Source organism: Pinus tabuliformis, chromosome 1_2 (genome assembly GCF_031772625.1).
Source record: "Pinus tabuliformis cultivar Carrire ecotype Pingquan chromosome 1_2, CPIR1, whole genome shotgun sequence".
Lineage (NCBI taxonomy): Eukaryota > Viridiplantae > Streptophyta > Pinopsida > Pinales > Pinaceae > Pinus > Pinus tabuliformis.
Window position 1 is genome coordinate 578,977,535 of NC_142298.1, and position 20,318 is coordinate 578,997,852.

At 32.9% G+C, this 20,318-nt stretch overlaps 1 pseudogene; it reads right to left on the bottom strand.

The window, feature by feature from the left end:
* Nucleotides 1–3,221: 3,221 nt before the first annotated feature.
* LOC149206936 (KH domain-containing protein At4g18375-like) lies at nucleotides 3,222–13,963 on the bottom strand (annotated as a pseudogene).
* Between the last annotated feature and the right edge of the window lie 6,355 nt (nucleotides 13,964–20,318).

Consider the following 20,318-nt stretch of genomic DNA (forward strand, 5'->3'; position numbering starts at 1 on the left):
CATCAAATATAGAAACATGATATTTATACACTTTCAACATAACAAAAATGCGTATGCGCGAAACCGCAAAGCAAAAGAATTTATGTGTAAAAATATCTGACGCACAACCACCTCTTGACTCAACAATTCCCTTCCATCAGTCATTGACATTTGAAACTGATATTAATAAACATCGGTCCTAAATATCATGCGTAGGAATCATTTGTTCTCCGCACACGCTACCTCCAAAAAACATAGTCTATTGTGTGCAATAAGATTTAAATCTTTTATTCTATGAACTTTCACATCCTGCAGAATGTATTAATAATAGAATTAATTTCAAAACACATTACAATTAAACGAATCCTCTACACTCCCCCCATTCCACACAAATTTCACATATGCATTTATTCTTCGTATAACCTTCGTACATGCACAACCATCTATGCACAACTTCGCTTGCATAACTACTTTGAAATATGCCCCTAAATAAGAATTTAGAAAAGGATTTTCATATTTATTACCTTAGTAAAATTTTCGCAAGATTTTCACATAACATCCATACACACATAACCACCTCCACATAGCTTTTTCCGCAAAACTAATTCTGCACTAAATAACACCCTTTGATCAATTAGTGAAATTTGAAACTCTACACATGATACCTCTGAACATCTAGCTTTTCACAACCACTTTCATACAACTACTTCCATAGGTTCCAAAAATGCTCCTAGATAATAACTAAAAAATACTAAGCATTCCACACATTTGTTTTACTGTACAACACCTTTTTTCACACGTATTTAGAACATAGTTTATTTATCACCACCGTCTATCTAAAATACCTCAATTTTCCTGCACATACTTCGTCCTCTGCACAATTAATGTTTCACACAACAACCCCAACACTTACCATGCAGAGGACCCCAAGTTTCTCTCACATACACTGTACTCCGCACAAGGAAACATAATAATGTTAATTCGACATTTGTTCATTCCCCATTGTGGCGTATGAAAACAACCTACAACTACAATGATTCTCACATCATTGAACAAAGCATTATCATAACAGTGTTCTGCAATCGTATCAACAACTAGCTTTGCACAACCACCTTTGTACAACTACTTCTGTAGTTGTGAATTATGTTCGTATATAATAATTAAAAAAAAGCCTTCCACACATTCGTTTTACCACACAACACATTTTCTTCACAAGGATTGAAAACATAGTTTATTTAGCACCCCTAAGATCCCATTCCTCCTACAAATACTTTTTCCTCCACATAGTGAACGTTCTGCACAATGAAACCATACCAATTACCACATCGTTCATGAGTGTCACAATACTTACTATGCAAAGGACCCAAACTCTCCCACACATACTTTTACCTCAACACAAGGAAACATAATAATATTAATTCGACATTTGGTCAAACTCCCCGTGCCTATGAAAACAACCTACAACCACATCATTTCTCACATTATTGAATAGAGAACTAACATAATAATGTCCTGAAACTGCATCAATTCTCACATCATTAAGCAGAGCACTAACATAGCAGTGACAGTGTCAGAGCACTCACCATCGTAATGGTCACTCACAAAATTACTTTTACTTTAATTTTTAAAATTAATTGTCAGACATTGGGAAAAAAGTGAAAATAAAATACCCTCCATCTAGGAAATTATGTCCCATTAGAGCTTCCTCAACTAATTGGAAATTAAAATAACATTTACTCAAATTTAAAAAATTATTCTGAATTTATGCAAAAATAGAAATATTAAACATTTTCTGAAAATTTTGGTTAAAATTGCGAAAACACAACCAAATAATTGAGAGTTAATGCAACTTGACTGTGAAGTGAATTTTATAGTGCTTGATGAAGTAGGGACTAATAAAACTTAACTATTTATATCTTTATATATTTTACTTGCCTCTACTTACATAACAAACCATCATATACATAAATTTCACTAACAATAAAAAATATCATCTCTATTTCTGGTTCAACCTATTTCACTTCTCCATTGTATCTCCCACACGGGAATTTGTCATGAACACCATTTTTGAAAATACAGAATTTTGTATGGACACCTCGTATGTAGATACATACCTAGCAGAGGTTACCAACGATAAATTATTCACCAAAAAACACTAGATAATGATTTTTTTCTTGAATAACACAAACCATCTTAAATAACAAATAAATATGAAATGAATTAATATCATGCATGTGACGACCTTACCAAGGAAGTGTTTAGTAGTTCGACACTAGCCACTACTTTTGGCTTTCAATATCGATCTCTAATTAGATCTGTATCTGGTAATTTTGCAGCACAAAATCCAACCTTTATCACCTTGCATAAAATGGAAGTGACCATTGTTAAGGAAAGCGGGCATGTATATTTAAAGGCAGGCCATATTGATTTCATTCATCAATCTCTAATATCAGTGAACCATTCAAATGTCAAATCATAAATCTCCATACATCTAATTGATTCACATCAAAGTCGCAATGTACACAACATTAAAACATGGTGAAGTACCCTGTACAAACGTTATCTTTGTTATGATATATGTTACAGCTTAATTTTTTTCTTCAAATCATATTTTTATAACAATATAACTAAGATACACAATAAAAAGCTAATAAGTATATACAATAACATTATTGAAAGGGAAATTGTTTCTATTCACTTATATAATTCTTTCATTCAAGGAAAATTGTTATTATGTTTTGAATATCTATTTATTTTCAAAATTATTTATATTATATAATTCTATTTAACATTTTATAAATAAAATATAAGATAAATTATTTTACAATGTTTTAATTACAAATATAAAAGTATATCTTGAATTTTGCCAATTTACTTCATTAACCTAATGGATTTAAATGAAATAAATTAAGGAAACTAAAATTTGATAATCATATAATACAACACATATTTATAATATAATATGTATTTACAAAATTGATTAAAAAATAAATAAGAAACATTTTACAATGAAGCATCCAATCTATCTTGGAAATCCTAGATCATATTGCTTTGTGCCATAACTTGATGATGAAAGAGGGATTGCACTGGGCACATTTAGACTAGACAAATGAGGCACTATGTGGGTGTGGGTGTTGGTAGCACCATCCATATATTTGAAAATATTTTCTATCAGCCTTTTTGTAATTTGGATGAGTTCATCTCTAGCAACACTCGGGTATGTAGTAACCTGAACGAGCTCCTCATTTTGGGATGCACATTTTGGTCGCTTCTCTTTGCGAAATATGTGAATATTTGCTCCAGTGTGCTTCCACATCTCACTGATGATGTTTCCACCTTTCCCAAGAAGTCAACTAATGTGCTTTGACAGAACAAGAAGTCTTTAACAAATGGCACCTTCATCATTGTCATTATCACTGGTGCTTCCACTAGTCTTTCATTGTAATTGCAGGATTGTGTCAAGTATAGATGAAATGCCATCACTAGTCACCACCTGCCACTATTTTGCGTCTGGAACACACTACAAAGATAAAACCTCCATCCAGATTTTTCGTCATCCCGATGTCTATGCTGTGATTAATACAAAATAAATTTGTGGGTAAATACACTTCATCTCAGCATTCAATTCACCGACTACAAACCTTTTCACGCATTCAGAAAACCACATAAGCACCAAAACATCAAATCTAGAAACATAATTTTCGTACACTTTCAACATAACACAAATGCATATGCATGAAACTGCAAAGCAAAATCAATTATAGGTAAAAATATCTCATGCACAACCACCTCCAGACTCAACAATGCCCTTCCATCAGTCATTGACATTTGAAACTGATATTAAATAAACGTGGGCCCCAAATATCATGCGTAGGAAGCATTTGTTCTCCACACATGCTACCTCCAAATAACGTAGTCTATTGTGTGCAATAAGCTTTCAAGCTTTTACTATATGCACTTTCGCATCGTGCAAAATATATTAACAATAAAACAAATATTAAAACAAATTACAACTAAAAGACCCCTCTACACTTACCTCAATCCACACAAATTATAAACATGCATTTATTCTCCATATAACATTCGTACATGCACAATGTCTTTCGCACAACTACTTTGAAATATCCCCCTAAATCAGAATTTAAAAAAGGATTTGCATATTTATTATATTAGTAAACTTTGCACAACATTTTCACATAACATCCATACATGCATAACTTCATCCTCTCAACAGTAAATGTTTCAGACAACAACCCCAACACTCACTATGCAAAGGACCCCAGCTTTCCTGGACATAAATTGTACTTTGCACAAGGAAACATAATAATATTAATTCGACATTGGTTCACTCCCCCTCGGGGCCTATACAAACAACCTACAACTACAGGAATTCTCGCATCATTGAACAAAGCATTATCATAACAGTATCTTGCAATCATATCAACAACTAGATTTCCCCAACCAACTTTGCACAACTACTTCTGTAGTTGTGAAATATGTTCCTAAATAATAATTAAAAAAAATCCTTCAAGACATTCATTTTATCGCACAACCCTTTTTCTTCACAAGGATTGAAAACATTGTTTATTTAGCACACCTAAGTCCCTAGTTCTCCTACACATACTTTGTCCTTCACATAGTGACCATTCTACACAATGAAACCATACTAATTACAACATTGTTCATCAGTATCAAAACACTTAGTATGCAAAGGACCCCAACCCTCCCACACATACTTTTTCCTCCTCACAAGGAAACATAATAATATTAATTCGACATTTGTTCAAAATCCCCCCTTCCTATGCAAACAACCTCCAACCACATCATTTCTCGCATTATTGAATAGAGCACTAACATAATAATGTCCTGAAACTGCATCAATTCTCACATCATTGAGTAGAGCACTAACATAACAGTGACAGTGTCAGAGCACTCACCATTGTAATAGGCACTCATAAAATTACTTTTATTTTAATTTTTAAAATGAATTATCAGACACTGGAAAAAAATGAAAATCAAACACCCTCTATCTAGGGAATTATGTCCCATTAGAGCTTCCTCAACTAATCGTAAATTAGAAATAATAGTTACTAAAACTTTGAAATTAATTTCTTAAATTTATGCAAAAATTAGAAATATTAAGCACCTTCCCAAAAGTTTGGTTAAAATTTTGGCAACACAGCGAAATAATGGAGAGTTAATGCAACTTGAACGTGAAGCGAATGTTATAGTGCTTGATGAGGCATGGACTAATAAAACTTAACTATTTATATCTTAATATATTTTAATTACCTCTACTTACATAACCAACCATCATATACATAAATTTCACTAACAATAAAAAATATCATCACTATTTATGGTTCAATCTATTTCACTTATCCATTGTATCTCCCTCACGGGGATTAGACATGAACACCATTTTGGAAAATACGGAATTTTGTATGGACACCTCGTATGTAGATACATACTTAGGAGAGGTTATCAATGATAAATTATTTGCCAAAAAACACTAGATAATGATTTTTTTTTCCTGAATAACATAAACGCCCATAACTAACAAATAACTATGAAATGAATTAATATCACATGTGTGCGACCTTCCCAAGGAAGTATTTAGTAGTTCCAGGCTAGCCACTGTTTTTGGCATTCAATATCGATCTCCAATTAGATATGTATCTCATAATTTTGCGACACCAAATCCTACCTTGATTGCCTTGCATAAAATTGAAGTGATCATTGTTAAGGAAAGTGGGGATATGTATTTAAATAATGGCCATATTGCATACATTCATCGATCTGTAATAGTGGTGAACCATTCAAATGTCAAATCATAAATCTCTGTACATCTAAATGATTGACATCAAATTCGCAATGTACACATCATTAAAACATGGTGAAGTACCCTGTACAAACATTATCATTTCAAAATAAGAGTGGAACCAACCAAATTTAAAATAGATAATTAATTAACCACTGAGTTATTCAATAATATTGGTAAAAAGAAGTTTCGTTGCTGAAAATAAAGAAACTCACTTTTTAATATATAGATATAAAGAAAGTAAGAACTTCTTGAGAAACTAATGCCTCATTGAAAGATATTTTAATTAACAACAAATAATGAGAACAAGAAATATGCGTGAAGAAAAATTAACAATTATACAAAACGCCACCAACGATGTAAAGATACTACACTATAATCGAATGAAAATTTCTTACAGTCCATGGAAAGGAACATGACCCTTTATTAGTAAACATTGCTCGTATGTTTCCTTTTCCCCAATAATGCATGGACATGGATCATGTATATCAATGGATGGACATGGACCCAAAATTGCCATGAGCACATAGATCATGAGCAGACTCTTCAAGACATGGACCAATACTTGTCATCTCAATCCTCTTAATCTTTAAGCATTTTATTGAATGATTTGATAATCTTTGTTATAATGTATTTTTATAATTTAATTTTTTTTCTTCAAATCGTATTTTTATTACATGCTAGTTTCACTCTATATTATGAAAATCTAATTCAAATCTTTGAAAAAAAAAATCATTTTTCATTGAATTATAAGCATTGTTATATCAACAATATAACTAAGATACACAATAAAAAGCTAATATAGTATATACAATAACATTATAGAAAGGGAAATTGTTTCTATTCACTTATATAATTATCTCATTCATGGAAAATTGTTATTATGTTTTGAATATCTATTTATTTTTAAACTTAATTATACTATATAATTTTATATAACATTTATAAATAAAATACAAGACAAATTACTTGACAATTTTTTAATTACAAATATAAAAGTATATCTTGAATTTTGTCAATTTACTTCATTATCCCAATGAATTTAAATGAAATAAATTAAGAAAACTCAAATTTGATAATCATATAACACATCATATATTTATAATATAATATGTAATGAGAAAATTAGTTGAAAATAAATAAGAAACATTTTACAATGGAGCTCCTTGGAAATCCTATATCATATTGCTTGGTGCCATAACTTGATGATGAAAGAGGGATTTCACTGGGCACATATAGATTAGACAAAGGAGACACTATGTGGGATTGGGTGTTGGATGAGTGCATCTCTAGCCTTTTGTAATTTGGATGAGTGTATCTCTAGTAGCCGGAATGAGCTCCTCATTTTGGGAGGCACATTTTGGTGACTCCTCTTTGTGAAATATGCAAATATTTTCTCTAGTGTGCTTCCGCATCTCACTGATGATGTTGCCACCTTTACCAAGTAGGCAACCAATGTGCTTTGAGGGAACAAGAATTCTTGAACAAATGGCACCATCAAGATTTTCATTATCACTAGTCTTGCACTAGTCTTTCCTTTGGAGGAATGCCTCAAACGTAGGTGAAACACCATAATTAGCCACCACCTGCCACTATTTTGCGTTGCAAGTAAATACAATTCATCTCAATATTCAATTCACTCACTACACACCTTTTTGCGCATTCAGAAAACCACATAAGCAACAAAACATCAACTCTAAAAACATGATTTTCATACACTTTCAACATAACACAAACGCATATGCACAAAAACCTCAAAGAAAAAGCATTTTTGTGTAAAAAATCTCACGCACAACCATCTCTGGACTCAAAAATTCCCTTCCATCAACCATTGACATTTGAAACTAATATTGATAAACATGGGTCCCAAATATCATGCGTAGGAGGCATTTGTTCTCCGCACATGCTACCTCTAAGCAACATAGTCCATTGTGTGCACTACCCTTTCAAGCTTTTATTATATTCACTTTCGCATCCCGTGAAATCTTTTAATAATAAAAATAATATCAAAACAGATTACAATTAAAAGACCCCTCTACACTTCCCTCATTCCACACAAATTCCACACATGCCTTTATTCTTCGTATAAACCCTAAGAAGAATGGGCATTATCGATAATAAAATCATGAAAAAAAATAAAAGAATTCATGAGTTAAAAACCCTAGAGCCTATAGAATGTAGATTCCCTATAGTGGTGCATAGCCCCTTTCCTCGTCATTTATTCTATGACTACCGCACCAGGAAGAACCACCTATTTATTAAAAATACCCCTTACGGTAAAATGTAACAAAAATTCTCAACCTTATAACCATGAAATAAAAAGAAAGAGAAACTTGGAAGAAGTTAGACACAACCTAGAGTGAGACATGATTGTTGGGATACAATGTTTGAGTAGAATGCACCCGAGAGGAATTCTCTTCATATGATTGGCATCACCCGTTAATCACTGAAATAAAACCAAGGTTAGATATGGATTTACAAGGTAAACCGTTGAAAGAAAGAAAAGCAAGAAAAGAACTCTGCAAGCAAAAAAATAAGTTAACTTTGTGAATATCCTTTGAGGGGGGTGAACTTTGAAAACTATGAACTTGGGGCAGCCAGACACAATATTATAGTCACTGTGGTTTTTTTCCATGATAAGGCATAATTAAGAAACCCTAGCATGAATATAAGAAGAGCACTGGTTTTTCTTCGAACACAGATGTTACAATGAACTGTGCCCAAGGCAGCTCCCGAGGTGGTTACCCTAGAACCAAGGAGGAGGAAGGCTGACCATTCAATTTTCAAGACGACAGATGCATGATAAAGATTCGAAGATCCGTAATTGTATAATTAATTTCTATGTTGTTACCCTCAAAGTTACCAATGAAGGCAACATACAAAGCTCTAGATAATTCGAAATTCAATACATAATTGCAAACACCAGTGCCATATAGGTAACATATGTATGTATGGTGATCGAAAGGTGCATTAAAAATCCCCATGAAACCATTAATAAAAATGAATAATAAAATCACATATGCACTATATGGTGCGGTGAATGAGAACTATGTACTCAGATCCATTTATTACATTGACAAAGGAAAATAATAAAACTATATAGCAAAGTACTAAGGGCACATAGTAAATGAATAAGTTGAGTAGTACGTTAAAGGAAAGATGATATATACATGCAAAACTTAGTTAATCCGACTACTTTAGATTGTTGCATTGGCACCCATACTTTTAAATATATATATAGTACGAAGAAGTTAGAATCATTACCCATTTTCAACTTCAAAGAGGTTATCGGTGTAAATGTTGATTATATAAAATTATATTTATAAACCATTTTATTCATTTGTGGATATTGTGTCTAAGTGGGTAATTGAATAGAAAGAGAGATTATATATATGGAATTGAGATATAAGTTGTGTGTCAAAGATCTGTTAAAATTTATTTTCTTTTTTAAATGATCTTTTCTATAGTTGAGTTTCATGGAGATGTCACAAAACAATATTACTTTTTATTGCAGACCTATAACTAATGTGTTAATAGAATTTTTTGCAAATGCTTTACCATCTTCCATTGTTATTTTTTTTAAAGAGATAGAACGAACATACTATTTGAAAAAATGCAATAAAATTTGAAATTAGAAAAGGAAATAAGGAGAATTTCTAGTAAAACTACAATTGATGAGAAGAGATCATGAGTTGAATTTCTAGGTCACATAGAGGGTTTGATGGATGCTCCACATCATTCTCCCTATGTTTTTTAAAATTCCTCCATGTTTAGATACATTGTGTTCTATTTTCTTCTACTTCTCCACCTATTGAACCGTGAGTCACTTCTGATAATGTCTAGTTAATACACTTTAAACATTTGCATCTAATTTTTCACTCTCCATAAATTATTTAGATCCATTGGTATTATCCCAATCCATTGGGGATAATTTTTTGAGTACATGAAGTGCCAACCCAATTTCCCTTAATCTTTGCCTTTAAAATTTTGTTCACCTCAACAACCAAACTCCTTCTGAAGAATTCAAATGTCACCATACTTAAGAAAAAAATTGCCTTGGTTTCTATAGAAATATTCTTCTTAATGGTCCTTTGTTCAACCATGAAATCTACAAAAATTACCTGCACTTGCACTTGTAAGTTTGGAAAGTTTCGATACACAATAAGGACCATCAACTAGCTAATTCTATTTCATATTAAAGAAAGTTATATATAAAATTGCGTATTTTTAAAATCATTCTATATTAAATAAGATTGGATAAAAACATAATTACATAATCAAAAGCCAATTAGTATGTATAATAACATTATTGAAAGGGAATAAATTATTTTATCAAGATAAAGTTATTATGTTTTGAGAATCATTTTGTTAATTAATTATAAAATATAATTTTCATAATTACATATTCAAAAGCCAATTTGTATGTATGATAACCTTATTGAAAGGCAAGAAATTTTTTCTAACTTATGAAATTGTCCCATTTAGAGAAATTTATTATAATTATTCAATTATAAAAAAATAAATTATTTTACAATATTTTTTAATTATAAATATAAAATAAGATATCAAATTCTATGTACAATCAATTTATTTATTTTTAAGAAACATTTTACAGTAAAGAACCTGATCTACCAAGTTCTTGGAAATTCTAAATGATATTGTTTTGTACCATAGTTTGATGAAATAGAAATTCCACTAGGCAAATTAGATAAAGGAAGTACAGTTTCATTGTTTCGTTCACCATCTTTCTCTTTGAGAATATTTTCCTTGAGACTTCTTGTAGCTTGGATGGGTACATATCTTGTAACATTGGGCACTCCAATATGAACAAGCTCCTCATTTCCAGAAGCACATTTTGGTAGCTCAACCATGATCAAGCATGGTCATCATTGGCCAACCATAATCAAATTAGAACATTCCATGCTCTAACAACTCATAATTATCAATTGTGGTCAACGATAGTTAGAAATGTCAAACATGGTCAACCAAGGTGTTTATGGTTGAATGTGGTTGTAACTAGATCACAAAATTTTTTATGTGGTTGATATACGCTGATCAGTGGAATTTTCCATCTTTTATACACCAATTAGTGTATGAAAATGACGTCGATCAATGTATATCAACCACGTTAGTAAACACCCCTATGCTATTTATGGAATAAATAAGAAAACATAATATTCCTCCACTACCTCCCCACTGCTTATTTCATTCTTTTAATAACCATTCCAATAAAAGAACATGGCCCTTCATTAGTATATAATGTGGCCATGTTTCCTTTTGCTTCAATAATGCATGGATGTGGACCCATACTTGTTATGGGTGTGTATATCAATACATGGACATGGACCAACACTTGCCACAAGCATGTAGATCAATGCATGCACATGGAACAACACTTACGATGAGGATGTAGATCATGAGTAGAATCTCCAAGAGGTTTGTTGGATGCTCATGAGTAGAATCTCCAGGAGGTAGGTCATTATTCTCTATTTTACTTTTCTTTCATCGTTGACTCTTCATAATGTCCCATTCATGCACTTGAAACATTCACATCCAATTTTTCATTCTCTCAATAGACTATTCATTTCCATCAATCACTCCCAACCTCTCCCAATCCACAAGGGATAATTTTTCAAATGCATGAAGTGCCAACCCACTTTCCTTTGTAATATTCAACTACAAATTTGTGTTCACCTCAATAACCAAACTCTTTTGTATGTAAGTCGTAATATTCACCTTCATTTTTCTCACTTCAGTAATCAAGATGCTTTTTATGAAGTCAAATCTCACCATACTTAGGCAAATTTTCACCTTGGTTTATGTGGGAATCTTCTTGACAATGGTCCTTCGTCTAACCATGTTGTAAATTGTATCACCTTCCATATCCAAGAGATGCATCATAATCTCCACTTCTTACGGGCCTCTATTTTCTAAAACTTGCAAATGAACATTATCTTCAATGGTTTTATCTTCTATAATTTCCTACTCCAAGAAGTATTTAGCTATAAATACAATTTTTTTGTCTTTCCATTTTTCACTAACATGGTGCTTTATTAGTATATAGTGTTGTCAAGTTTCTTTTTCCCAACAATACATGGAGATGGAGCAACATTTGATGAGAAAATGTTGATTAATGCATGGACATGGACAAACATTTTTTACAAGCATGTATACTAATGTGTGGACATGGACTAACACTTGCCCTTAGGACATAGATCATGAGTAGAATCTTCAAGACACGGACCAATACTTGCCATCTAAATCTTGTTAATCCTTTAATCATTTTATTGAATGATTTGATCTTCTTTGTTATAATGTATGCTTACCACTTAAATTTTTTCTTCACATCATATTTTTATTACATACTAGTTTTTGTTTAGGCCAATATAATTCAAATGTTAAAAAAAAAAAAAACACAAACAATTTCCTCAATTTATTTCATTAACCCGATGAATTTAAATGAAGTAAATTAAGCAAACTCAAATTTGATAATCATAGTGTATATGATTAAAAAAAATTAAGAAACATTTTATAATGGAGCACCTGATCTACCTTGGAAATCCTAGATCATATTGCCTAGTGCCATAATTTGATGATGAAAGAGGGTTTGCACTGGGCACAGATAGACTAGACAAAGGAGGCACTGTGTAGGTGTGGGAGTTGGTAGCACCATCCATATCTTTGAAAATATTTGCCCTCAATCTTTTTGTAATTTGGATGAGTGCATCTCTAGCAACACTGGGGTCTCCAGAAACCTGAACTAGCTCCTCATTTTGGGAGGCACATTTTGGTCGCTCCTCTTTGCCAAATATGCGAATATTTGCTCCAGTGTGCTGCCGCATCTCACTGATCATGTTGCCACCTTTACCAAGAAGGCAACCAGTGTGCTTTGACAGAACAAGAAGCCTTGTACAAATGCCACCTTCATCATTGTCATTGTCACTAGTGCTTCCACTAGTCTTTCCTTGCAATTGGAGGACTGCCTCGAGCGTAGGTGAAACACCATCATTAGCCAACTCTGTTGAAGACACCACAATTACACGTTCATCTGAATCTGATTGTGCGTCTTCAACCTTAATACTTGCTCCTGTATCTTTCCTCATGCTTTTGATGATATTGCCGCCCTTACCAATCACACCTCCAATTTTATCATTTGGGCATACTATTCGAATACAAAACTCCTCCGGACTTTTCTCAACAGCAGAATTCCCAGATTTTGGAGCAATGGGAAGAGCAAGGTTATAAGTAAGAGGCCATATTGAACTTCGAGCTTCACTTCCATATCCTCCCAGTGCTGGTAAATGACCGGAGGCATAAGTACCATTTACTCTTGGAGCACCTGAACTGTGATGAGCAAACAGTGAATCTCGTTGTGGAACATAATTTGGAGTAAATAATGCGGGCACACCAGAAGGAAGGAGTGAAGTTGGGTTCGTTGCAGATAAAATATCAGTCCAAGGAATTTGCTCCTTAGGTGGGTGTTTATACAGAAAAGCTGAAACTTTATACAGTGCTTTCTTGACAGCGGTTGCATCTCCAGATATCACAACGACTTCACCAAAACTAAACGCACAGCCTGGCAACTCATCTTTTGGCCGTATCTGAATTTGTGCCCCGGATTCGCTCCTCAATTTTTGAATGTTATTTCCACCTTTTCCAATCAAACCTCCAATCTGGCTGTTAGCAACCAGCAACCGAGCATTGTGTTGTCTCTTTTTGTCGTCGGCGTCATTATCTCTAGCAGAAGAAGATTGTTGAACAATAACAGAATGCACTCTAAGAAGAGCATCCTGATTCCTGAGCAGGACACAGTACAGGTTCAACTTCAACTTCATTCTCATTGCAATCCTTCTCCTTGTCGTTGCCTGACGGTGAGCTGAAGATTACTATCACGCGATCATCAACGCCCGGAACAGCATCTATAACTTTGATCTTCGAACGCGTCTCTCGACTCACAGATTTTATAACTTTACCCGCCTTTCCTATAACACTTCCTACCACATTAACAGGGCATAGTATGCGATACACAGTACTGTCAGCGCCAGGCAGAGTTCGCTCTCTACCAGTTCCAGAGTTCCGCCTCTTATTTCCAGAGTCAATGTTCTCTGGAACCTCATTTTCCCTGCGTGCTCGCTTTCCAATGGCAGAGTAAAACCCGTCCATTGCAGGCAATCCTTTCACTTTCACAAATAAAAACTCTCCCTCTTTTAAGGAAAGACGCTGAGCCACGAGAAGAAGTTTCGTGTATTTGAATGCTACCTGTCTTCTTGAGTCTCCCACACCCTCCCGTCAACGCCACTGGATTGCCCCCTTTTATATGACATGCGTTAGGGCTTATTAAGGCCGACAACTTGTTCAACCGGTACCCTAGCGTTAAGACCCACGTGTGTGGGTTAGGTTTCCACTTCAATAATAGTATCATATTTTCATGTTCTTATATCAATATTAATATCATATTTTCATGTTCTTATATCAATGTAAGGGAAATAAGAGTTTATCTTAATATAAGGGAAGGGAAGGAAGAGTTAAGGAATGAATGAAGATTTCAGGAATGGGTTACTATAAGGGAATTAAGAAAATGTCATATGAACATAACTTATGGTTGTTTGGACAATTGGTATTAGTAAGTTATAATATTGAGTCATGATATTGCAACAAAATCTACTTATAGCTTAACAATCTTCATAGTAAAGAATCTTGTTATATGCATTTTTAAATTTATACATGTTTAGCTCATATATTAATTCTTTAATAATAATTGTAATGATGATGTTAAAAGTTACGTTGTTTTAACTTATATATTAATTCTTTTAATAATAATTATAATAATGATGATGGTGATGTTAAAAGTTAGTTAATATATATATTACTAGAGAGAGGAAGAGAGGATGTATATAAGCATCTACCAACCATTTAATTTATATGGTTGCATTAGTTAATTAGTTTAAACAACTTTAATGAATTTGTAAATGATAATGTAATCAGGCTAAATCTTATAATTACCCATGAGATTTAAACCAATTGGTTTGTGTGGCGTTTAGTCTTCACAAGGTGACAAGGTTCAAATTTCGTGGGGAAGGGTAGAAATTGAATATTCCTAAACTTGTTAGTTAAATTTTTTTATTGTCGATTTTGTATTACTTATGCTTTGATTATATATATTTATATAAAATATTAATTATTTAGTTAGTTAAAAAATATTAAATTAAAAAAATAATAATAATGATAATTCTTATTAATCATTAAACCATTTAGGGTTGGTAGGAGCGAGAGGGGTTATTTTTTGACTCGACGATAAAATAGAGTATCAATATACATGGGTTCTCGGAGTAGCAACCAATAATCAAGTAGAATATATGGCTCAATGGAAGGGTTTGGAAATAGCAATTGAAAAGAAGATTACCAAAACCCTTTTTCATCCATCTTGACTAATTATGATTACAACCACTTGTTGGCATGTTGCATTAGCACGCTTTTCCTTGGAAAAATTGAGTTATTCTACTTTATTATTTGTGTATGGATAATACCTGGATAGATAGTTAGCATCATCTAGATCAAGGCCTTGTCTAATGATCTATATAGATGTATGAACAGTTTGAACCAGTTCATCAATCATATCTCCATGAATCTAGAAATTGTGCTCTCTTAATAATTCCCACAACCATATCTCACATGTTCCACTCATCTGTAAATTGTAATTACAAATAAGAAACTTTTTTTTATTGCATTGGTTGGCAAGGATCTATAGGGGCGAAAAAGAGGGAATCGTTTGGTTCCAGGTGACTTGAATGGTCACTTCCTTCTTATCCCAGTGACTCAATTTCGGAGAAAATCTTTTGAATTTCAGGGGACAGCTCATCACAATATGTTTTAGTCAATTAATGTATTCTGTTATAGTATTTTAAACCTCTAGAGTTATAATTTTGAGTGACTGAACACCTACTTTTGAGTCTATGAATATGCCAATTATTATTCTCTTCTATAGAATGATGGGGTAGGGAAGGTTAGGTGTTTCTCTTGTTTTGAGATGTGGAAGGCATGTTTCAAGCATTGAGATGATAATTATCATGATCACTAGAGTTATATGACTCTACAAATAACACTGTTTTTTTTAAGGTTGATGACATCACGAATGAACAATGAACAAGAAATGAGAGGAGGGCCAAGTATGTGCAAATCTTAGTAGCTTGTGCACCTCTCTTCCTAAAAATGGACCTAGGTTAGAAGAGAAAGAAAACTACTATGCTAGAACCCCTAATGTGAATGCTCAGGAAAAGTTCACAACTCACTCATGGGCTAATATTTTTAGTTAAATAGGGGAGGATTAACAAAAACCCAGTTCTAATAGGGCAAGTGATTTTATGTATGGGTAAGACTCGATGGTATAATCCCCCCTCCAAAACTAAACAAACCACTAGGTGGAGAAGAAACAAAGTCGTTGAGACCAATTCCCAATGTGAAGACACTTCATGTGCTTTAAATCAATAGTTGAAGTAAAATTTTGAAAGAAGCAAAGGGAACTCACCAAAAACCTAATTTTTGCAAAGTATAAGTACTTGGAGACTGAGGGGGAAGTAAAGTCTAATGAAGATATTTTTGATGACATATAATTTCTTATTTGTATTAAATGTAATGTATATAATCTAGAGCATTATAAGTATAGTGGAAAAAAACTCATTTTGTATGTAATGCTTGCGAATCAAGTTTGCTAATATTAATGAGAACTATATTTTTGGTTCTATTTCCAAATTCATGAATGACATTTTGGAAATTTTCTCTTTTGTTTGCATGTTCACATACATTTGTGTATATAAGAAAATTTGTTTCCTAGCCATAAAATATATAGGTTGTTCTAAAAAATTTCCATATCTTTACCAGATATCATACTTGTATCCACACATGTATTTGTAAACTTGAAACTTAACAATTTACTTATGGTTTCCTACCACTTATGAATTTGTAGGTGAGATGTTTCTCACAGCCTTTGTGGGGCTTCTTTTGAATGATTACATTGTTGTATGTAGTGTAGATTTCTCTAACCCAAAAGTTGTTTGAGAGTTGTCTGGGATAACGATGCTATTGGCCATCTCCATGATGGTCCTCGTTTCCTCTATACATTATAGTTCCATTGTGAAAATACCTTGAATATTGTAATAACAGTAGAAGTAACTAGAATTTATTTTCTCAAACTCTATTTTCTGAGAACCTTAATCTCCTTTTCAATTTCTGTTTCAAGTTTCATCAATTGCTCTGATTTTCTTTAGTGTTATGAAAGCTAATAACTTGTACTTGAGAAAGCACAACCAAATTTTTCTTGGAAGGGAATCGATGGATGGCATAAAATACTTTGCACTTACCAATGACTAAAATCTCATGGGATCATGAAGGTCACTATCCACAATTTCCAAATGCAATATTTTTTGTCAATTTCTCTTTATGTTGCTTGTCTAAAATGTAAGATTCACAATAACTCATGTTGAATTGGAGGAAAGCCATGAACCCTATTAAATTTCGTTAAAAGGTCGAAATTTGGGACTTAAGATATCCATACCTTTTATGCCATAGCTGATTTTAAAAAATGTTTTCAGCCACCAATGCTTTTTTCCCTATTGTCGTATATGTATACTCGTGAAGATCAATTTAAACAAATTTTGCATACACTTTCTATTTGTCCCTCTTGTATTTTATGGAATCATTTTGACTTTAGATTCAATCTTGGAGCGATGCTTTAGTATTTGATTTATTGTCTACAGTTTCTTCTTTAGGCCCATTACATATAATATATCTTGCACATCTTTAGTTTCTATTAGGCATGTTCATTGGGTTTGTTCCTTGGGCTTTCAATATGTATACCTTCTCATCTCTTAAAGAATTTGTCCCTTGGTGACATTCATTACCATTCAATTAAGAAAACCACTCATTTTTGTGTGTCATGTAGTCTATATAATATCTCCTTAAGCTAACATGGCAACTTGTATGAAAAATGGCCATTAAGGAGAGGGGTTAGAAATTGACTCACATTTAATATTATAGTTTCCATGAAAGTAGCGCCTTAGCAACATCATCTCAAACATTCTTTATGCTGAGGATAAAATTGAGGAAACTAGTTGGAGAGTATATAGTGCATGCAACCTTGATAATATAAGTATGCATAGAGTTAATGAAAATCAAGTAGAAGCATTGGCTGGGTGGATTATAATAGACTTTTAATTCCACATATCCTCTTTTGACGATGCTTCCTTTAGGTCAATTTGGTTTTTACTAGTGCTTTTATTTCAGTATTATTTTCCAAGTTCCTTGTATCATCCTGCTTTTCATAAGATGGGTATTCAAAATTATGCGTTCAATCTATTATATATATCTAGTGTGATTTTTCTTAAAATTGTTTAATGTGTCTTCTAAGTTGTATGTGCATTACATATTACAGGTTCTATTATTGGTCCTGACAACGAATGCATATGTTGGAGTTATTACATAAACAAATGCTAAAAAAGCTCTTGAGGTAAGCCTTAAATGCCAAGAATGAGTTTGAAACATTAGCTATGTTTATTTTTTGTTTTATGGATTTAGGGACTTTCCTGTCTCCTGATAATTGTTCTATTTTAATCCTAAATGCGAAAAAAACATGAAGTATGAAGAAATTAAATCAAGAATGTTTACAAAGAATGCAAGCCAAAATATATTGAAAGAGAGAGTGATATGTTTCATTCATATCCAATTCATGTTGATGTCAATGCATATATAAGAAGACAATGTCCTATATCAAAATCATGTACAATTACTTTATTAGTTAAATGCTAGTATAATCAAACAAAACTCTATTTATGACATGCAAATTAAGTCATTTAGTTACTAACTTAGAATATATTATAACTTTAATATATGACATAATCAAAATATAACTATAACGCCCTCCCTTAATGGTGATCTGGAGAATGTCATTTGCCGCAGAATAAAAAATCATCTTAACCAAACGTGTCAAAGATGTTTGTAGCATGACTATGAAATTCACTCTAAAATGTAGCTTCTAAGGGTTTTACCAAATGAACAAAAATGTGAACTGAATATAACCAACATGGTCAGTGCAGCATAATATACCTCACCAACCATTTGATTAATCACAAACTATTGAGACATATGAGAATCAATGATGGCTGAAGATTAAGCCCATTTACCACTAATGTAGAATTTGATTTCAATCTATGTATACTAAGAGGAAGGCAAACACCAACTCCATACCAACTTCTAGATTTGTGAAATGGTGGAGAAATTCATCATTTCTACATTTTTGAGGTTTTTTTTAGTTATCAACTTTCATATTTGGGTGAAATTTGAGGAAGCATGAAAAATTTGAGGAATTACAGTTCTAAAAAATCAGGGACGTGATTTTTTAGGGTAGTTTGGGCAGGGATCCACATAGTGCATGGTTTTAGATTCTGAACCTGGGGGGATCAGTTCCTGTAACATTGATTTGAGATACCATGTGAAGACTTTATTGATTGTAAACAATATCCCTTGAATTTGTTGATGAAAGTTTGTTTCTCTTCATTGAATGGATGAACCCACAAGTGGTCCATGGTAGTTTTGCTACTCAGAAGTTGGTAACTTGCGAAAAAGCATGATATGAAAGTGTCTGCAATTCATAGTTTCAAAAGTAGAATATGATAAGTTTGTAATAAGTTTCATAGTACTCATATCGACGAGTACATTTTCGGGAATCACATCCCACAACTTTGAAGCCCTGCCTCTATATTGAGATATCAAGTGAAGATTTGATTGATTGTAAACAAGATCCCCTACCTTAGTTGATGCAATTTGTTTGCTCCTCACTGAATGGATGAACCCATAAGCGCTCCATAGTCATTTTTCTACTAAGAAGTTGGGAACTTGTGAAAAAACTTGAGGTGCAAGCATCTGCAATTTCAAAGTTTCAGAACTAGAATATGATCAACATGCAATAAGATTCATAGTAATCATATCAACGAGTACATTTGCATTTTCAAATTGATTACTCCTTGTGATAAATGTAGTAAATTAATTCTTTAGAGATCCCTTGGTTAAAGACAAATGATAGAAATTGTTGCTTTGAATCCATCGACAACTTCGTTGTTTGGAGCTTTCCTTTCATTCCCAAATCTATCCAATTAAGCCTTGTTGTATACTTTGGATTCAATGAATAGGCTAATTAATGAAAAGGGATATTTTATATGTCCTATCTATTGATAATTATCCCCTTAATGGGTGGCATACAAAAAAGGGTCCCACTCTTCAAGAATCTAGTGAATTATTTCCAACATACAATCAATATGCTCATAAATGTCTCCCAACATAGGAATATCCATATCACAAAGTTTGTAATAGATCAACTATGGATTCAATATGGAAATAAACTACTCAATTTAACCCTAACAAACCTTATCAAGAATGATAGTTCCAATGTGCATTTATTTTTGAGTGTTGGGTGATCTCCATGTTTGCCACTTGGGACAAACTGCCATAAAGGACAAAGCAACCCCAT